Source organism: Nannospalax galili, unplaced genomic scaffold (genome assembly GCF_000622305.1).
Source record: "Nannospalax galili isolate Female #2095 unplaced genomic scaffold, S.galili_v1.0 scaffold197, whole genome shotgun sequence".
In the NCBI taxonomy this organism is placed as follows: domain Eukaryota; kingdom Metazoa; phylum Chordata; class Mammalia; order Rodentia; family Spalacidae; genus Nannospalax; species Nannospalax galili.
This window is the reverse complement of record NW_008339846.1, coordinates 1,871,795-1,877,334: the sequence shown is the minus strand read 5'-3', so window position 1 is coordinate 1,877,334 and position 5,540 is coordinate 1,871,795.

Below are 5,540 nucleotides of genomic sequence, written 5' to 3'. Positions count from 1 at the left end.
ACTATCTGGACCAGGCTGGCCTCAGTCTCACAGAGATCTGCCTACCCCTGCTTCCAGAGTGTTGGAGTCAAAAGCATGTGTTACCTCATCCAGCATTTATTTATTTATTTATTTATTTATTTATTTATTTATTTATTAATATTAATTATTATTACCAAGGTAGGGCAAGAGGGAAGAAGTGTCTGCCTGCAAAATCCTGAGAGCTCCTTTAAGCTGGTGGCTGCATGTTAAGGTGGAAAACTGGCCAAGAGGCTAGCATCTGTCCTGGCTACTTTTCTCTTTGTTTCCACAAAATACCTAACAAAAGCAACTTAAGGAAGCATTCACTTTGGCTCACAGTTTTAGGGTACAGTCCATCATGGTGGGGAAGGCATGGTGGAAGGAGCTTGAGGTGGTTGGTCACATTATATCTGCACCCAGAAAGCAGAGAGAGAGGAGCTGCTTCCTCCTTTCTCCCTCCTTATTCAGTTAAGGTACCCAAGTCCACCGCGGTGTGGCCCACAGTCAGGGTGAGTCTTCCCTGATCAGTTAAACCTTTCTGGAAACACTGGTAGACATACACTCAATGGTATGTTTCCATGATGATTCTAGACCTTACCAAGTTGACAAGATTACTCATCACACAGCCCATGTCTTATGATTTAACTTCCGTGGATGCCCTTTCAAGTTCTGTCAGACCCATTTTATTGGTGAAAAGCCTGAGTTCTAAAGAGGCCCAGTTACTGGCCCCATTACATGTGTGTTGTAGAGGTGCTCAGTTGGTATTCACACCATAGGGACACTGCCCCCAGGCCTCTGTGCTTGCTGTGTCTCAGACCAAGTGTGGCCTCAGCCCAAGCCAGGGAGATTAGAATGCCCTGCTGAGTGAGATTCCCATGACCTGAGAACCACCTGACTTGGGCTGAGACTTAGAGAGATTTGGGAAGGAATGAGCCCATCCTCCTGGAGCAGGAATGTTGCTGCATGCATTTGGGGCCTGGGTTAGCCAAAGCCTCAGGCAGCTGTCTGTATGCATCTGCTTGTGAGTGGACTTATGGCCAGAGGGATTGCTTCATGTGGATATGGTTTAAGTGTATCGCCCAAGGGTTCAGGAGTTGGAACCCTTGCAAAGTTAGGAGTGGTGGGTTTCTTAAGAGATGGGCTTAATGGGAGGTTGTTATTTGGCCTTCTGATCTTCCTTTATAAGTGTTCCCACAAGAAGGCCATCTGCTATGATGTGACAGAGCCAAACAGGGCCCTTGAAAGAACTGATGTCATGCTGTTTGGACTTTCAACTTCCAAAACCGTGTGCCAAAGAAAACTCTTTTCTTTATAAATGATCTAGCCTTAGGAATTTCATTATCATAACAGAAGACTGAGATGCGGGTATTCTGCAAGTTGTCTGGTTACTGTTAGAGAGTGAAAGGGTAATAATGAATGCTGATGTTGGAACTAGAGACCCAATCAGGGCTTGCCGACCCATGGACAGCACGCTCAATCTGTGTGCTGTCTAGTCACAGAATCTAAGACCAACCCTATAAAATGTTAAAGCCAGGGGCTGGTGGGATGGCACAGGGCTCAAGACCATACTATTCTTCCTGAGGATTCTTGTTCCCAATACCCACATTGGGTGGCTCACGATTACCAACTCCATCCTCTTCTGGCCTCCACAGACACCTGCATGCACATGCATATACCCATACACTGAAACACATACACACATAATTAAAAGTAAAATAAAATCTTTTTATTTAAAAAAACTAAGGCCAAATGTTATTTAGAATGTTATCAAAAAATAAAATTTGTTAGCAGAGACTTAGGAAAGTCACAGTCCACTTGAAGGAGATTATGCAGCAATGGCATCGTAGATATGCAGATTATATTGCAAGATGGATTGGTGATCTGCAGAATAATTTCAGATGAGCAAGCAGAGTACAGAATTGTGTCCATACTGTAGCTACAGTTGCATGAGACTGCAGCATACTGAGGAGGAAGGACAAGGTAAACATTCTGAGTGCTGACAGTCCCCACATCTGAGCGGGTGGGTGTTGTTGATTTCTTTCTTCCTCAGTCTTCTCCAGTCCGAGGCTCCAAGTATTTACTTAAGCAACAGGATGGTGCTTGTCTTAGTTACTTTTCTGTTCTGTGATAAAACACTGTGACCAAGGGAATTTACAAAAGGAAGAGTTTATTTAGCTTATGGTTCCAAAGGGGCAAGAGTCCATCATGGCTAGGAGGCACGGCAGCAGAGGTGGCTGGAGGAGGAGCGGAAGCTAAGCTCTCACATCTTCAAGCAGGGTCAGAAAGCAGGGAGTGACTGGAGATCTGACTTGTAAGCCCACTTTCAGTGACATGCTTCCTCCAAAAACAGTGCCATTAAGTGGTGACAAAATGTCTGAATACTTGGAGCCTATGGGGGACATTCTCATACAAACCACCACAGTGACCAAAGTGGGCAGAAGAAGACCTTGGGAATGGATCCTCATCCCCTCTCCTATCCTGGAAGATTCCAGAAAGTTCTGCCTTACAACATGAACCTCACCCAGTAGTGTGATAAGATAGGTTTTGTAGCCAGACGTAGTGGTGCACAGCTGTAGTCCCAGCACCTGGGAGGCAGAGGCAGGTGGATCTCTGAGTTCAAGGCCAGCCTGGTCTACATAGTGAGTTCCAGGCCAGCTGGGGCTACAGGGAGACCCTGTTTCAAAAAGACCAAAAAAAAAAAAAAAAAGATTTTGTTGTTTCAGATTTCCCTTTCATTTGACTTTCAAATGTTAAGAAATGTTCTGTACTTAGATTGAAAAAGAATTGTTACAGAGGCTTTCAAAACTGTCATAATAAAGATTGAGCTTACAACTTTGTACTGGAGTACATGTAGACAAACACAAGGATATCAAAGGACAGCTATGGGTCTTATCTAGTTAGTGATAAGTTTGGAAGAGAATGTCCAGGGGGCTCTGTAATCAGTGCACAAAGCTATCTAGAGTGAAAGGAAGGGAGGAAGGAGGATGTTCATCACACAGGCACATTGTCTGGAAACTGAGCCGAACCTGCAGATGGCTTCTTTCTCAAGCATTCCACCAATGGTCCCAGGGGCAGCTATCTAGCTGAGACTTTTACAGAGATAAAACCAGGGTCTGTGCATTTATTCTTTGCCTGTATAAGGATGGTCTTGAGAGCTAGATGTGGTGGTACATGTCTATAATTCTACGACTTAAGAGGCAGAGACAGGTGGATCAACCTGAGGTGCAAAGTAAGATCGTGTCATAATGAATGAATGGATAATAATAATGGACTACCTCCCAATTCTTTTGGTTGGTTTTCTTTCTTCATGAGCTCCAATCTCAAAATCAATAAGACATCCATAGTAACCAAGTCAAGAATCATCTGCCCCAAATTTATACATGTTGGCTATTCTCAGGAGAACACTGACATACATTTTTTTGTATATGTGTGACATCACAAGTCCACAGGACCAATTATACCACTTACCTCTTCCTCAGCGAAGTCTGTATTTAGTTGACATGCACCCTGTCTTCAGCATCACCCTAGCACTTTGTACACAGAACTGTGTAAGTCCCACGACAATGCTGTTAAGAAGGTGCTGTGTCCATACCCACTTTACAGTCAGGTAAACTAAAACACAAAGAAGTTAAACTGGCCCAGTGAATTCAGGATTTAAGGACTTTGGTGGTACTAACATTGATTGCTTCATGAGGCCCCTCTATACACCATCACCATGGAGATAGCAAGAAGGAAATCCCTGCTTTCCTGGGGCTTGAATTCCAAGGCAGGCATCCCTACCGTCCTGTAGCTCCACAGAAAGCTGCTCCATAGACATTCAAACCAGGGCTTGGAGATTCCCGGGAATGTGCCACAGCCATTCTGAACCCGCTTAAGACAGGCTGTAGACACATACCCATTGTAGTGGGTGTTGTTAAATAAAAAGTCCAGTTCTCCCATTCCTAGCACTGATGTCTGATGTCACAGAAATCTGTGTCCCTACCTAGAACATACATAGGTCCTGGGAGAAGGAATTGGGGTCCCTAGTCCTGACAGCTCCTCTAAGTCTGTCATGGCATCACATCCTGACGAAGGATTCAAAGGTAGGAAGAGGGAGGGAGCACCAGAGGGAGGCAAACACTGCACCCTGAGGACTTTTGTGTTAGTTGTGACATCAATGGCAAACCTTCCTATACCTGGAGAATTTCCCTCCAGACTCCTGGTATTTTCCACGGGTGACACCTGGATATATTGATCCCATTTCACATCTTCTTACCACTTGCACTTCTCTCCCTGAGGAGAGGTGGGTTCTGTGTCCCTTTGCTGTGACCTGAAGATACATGTGACGAAACCACATGACTTCTGAGGTCCAGTCATAGAAGGACACAGCTCTGACTTGCTTTCTCTCAGAACATTTGTCTCTGGAACCCAGCCATTGAGTGGGGAAGCTCAACCATGTGGAAAGGCCAGGGTGTGGGTGTTCAGCCATTCATCTAGCTGAGGTCTTTGTGGACAGCTGAAGGCACCCTGGCAGGCATGTTGGGTGTCCAGGTGACTCCTGGCTCAGGCATCTAGATGAGGCCCCAGGCTTGGCCAAGGCTATGAAAGAAGTTGCCTGCACGGCGCTGAGTGAGTTCCTCTCCCACACAAGTTGTGGGGGGTCAAAATACGTTGAATTAAACCATCATATCGTGCGTCAGTTTACTATGCAGCAGGAGGTAAATGATACATTTCCTTTATGGAGATCTGATACAGCTCCTTATGACTGTTGCTTCCTGGAAGCCAGGCACGCCTTTCCCCAGATCTTGCAGCTGGGCACACATATGTGATCTGGTCTCAGCCAACCGGATGCCCTACAGTGGAACTTGGGGTAAAGACAGAAGCTGAAGAGGACTGAGAACCATCCAGCATCCAGAAAAGTCCTCACAGAGCTGTGAAGGTCAGGGTGATGGTTCTGTCTGGCATTTGGATCTTGCCTGGAACACAGTTATCTCCCTAGGTCAGTGTTGGCCTGGGTATAGTTCTATGCTTCCAGATGAAACTTCTGGCCATCTTATAGATTCTTCAAATGACATCTATATGTTCCCCTCTGGTTGCAGTGGCTGAGGTAACCTCTTGCTTGCGACCAAGGACCTGACTTTATATCTGCTGTCTGAGTTAGATGGCCCCTTCTTGGACTAATGCTAATGCACAGTGCACATACCTACACACGTTTGATTTACTACTCCTTACTCTCTAATGCACAGGCCCTCACTTGCTGTTCTAGTCTGCTTTCTAGTGCTGTGATAAAAACACTGACCAAAACCAACTCGGGGAGGAAAGGGTTTATTTGGCTTACAGCTCACAGTCTGTCATCAAGGAAGTCAAAACAGGCGCTCAAGCAGGAAACCTGGAGCACAGACCGTGGAGGTATGCTGCTTACTGGCTTGCTCCCTTGGCCTATACTCAGCCTGCTTTCTTTCTTTTAAAATATTTATTATTTTTATTTTATGTGTATGAGTGTACTGCCTGCATGTATTTAAGTGCAACCATGTTGTGCAATACCCATGGAGGTCAGAAGA